Genomic DNA, 789 nt, shown 5'->3' with positions numbered 1-789 from the left:
ACACAGTGCTCTATTATTTTCACATGTTTTATGTTTCATTTTTGGTTTAACAACCTAATGGTGGCCCCTTCCAATCCCCCAGGCCCCATAGCAGCCGCCTGGGCTACTGTGGCTATAGTTACACTACTACAGACGTTTGCATGTGTTAAAAAAAATCATTCAACTTTGCCCCTGACTAAAGAAAAATAAAGGTTTTACAAACAAAAACAAAATAATTGAAAAAAAAATTAAACATTAATAGTTATAAAAAAGTAGAAATAAAAAAAAGCATACAAATAATAGCGAAGGGAAAAAGTGGGGAGAGAGTTACGTAGGACTGATTAGAGTTAACTAAGGGTCAATAAGGAGTTAACTAGGAACACAGTATATCTATACATCCTAGGGCTGCTACCTGTTTCACCCGGACAGTCCGGGTTTTGAATGCTGTGTCCATGTTTTATGGCAGCTGAAACCCACACACATGATGTCAGGCAGACAGGGGCAAACAAAATTAAGATAGGGGCCGCTGGCCCCCCACTGAAAATAGTCTCAACTGTGATATTTACATATTAATGGGTCGCACTACTTACATATGAATAAGTCATGACTCATTCTCCCCCCAAAAATTCTGTATGTCACTAGAGTGTTTGGGTTTCGCTGAAAGAAAAGGTGTCAACACTAATATATCTACTTTCCTGTCTTTTCCCCCTGAGTTGTAGCTTATCAGAGCTACTGTGGCTTGTGCTAATTGGCACAGCAATGTCACATGGAGTGAGTCACATGTTCCCCAATACCTGGAAGTATGAATGG

This window comes from Nanorana parkeri, unplaced genomic scaffold (assembly GCF_000935625.1).
Source record: "Nanorana parkeri isolate BGI_ZX_2015 unplaced genomic scaffold, ASM93562v1 scaffold919, whole genome shotgun sequence".
Lineage (NCBI taxonomy): Eukaryota > Metazoa > Chordata > Amphibia > Anura > Dicroglossidae > Nanorana > Nanorana parkeri.
The sequence above is the reverse complement of the archived record's forward strand: the minus strand, read 5'-3'. Positions refer to the sequence as shown.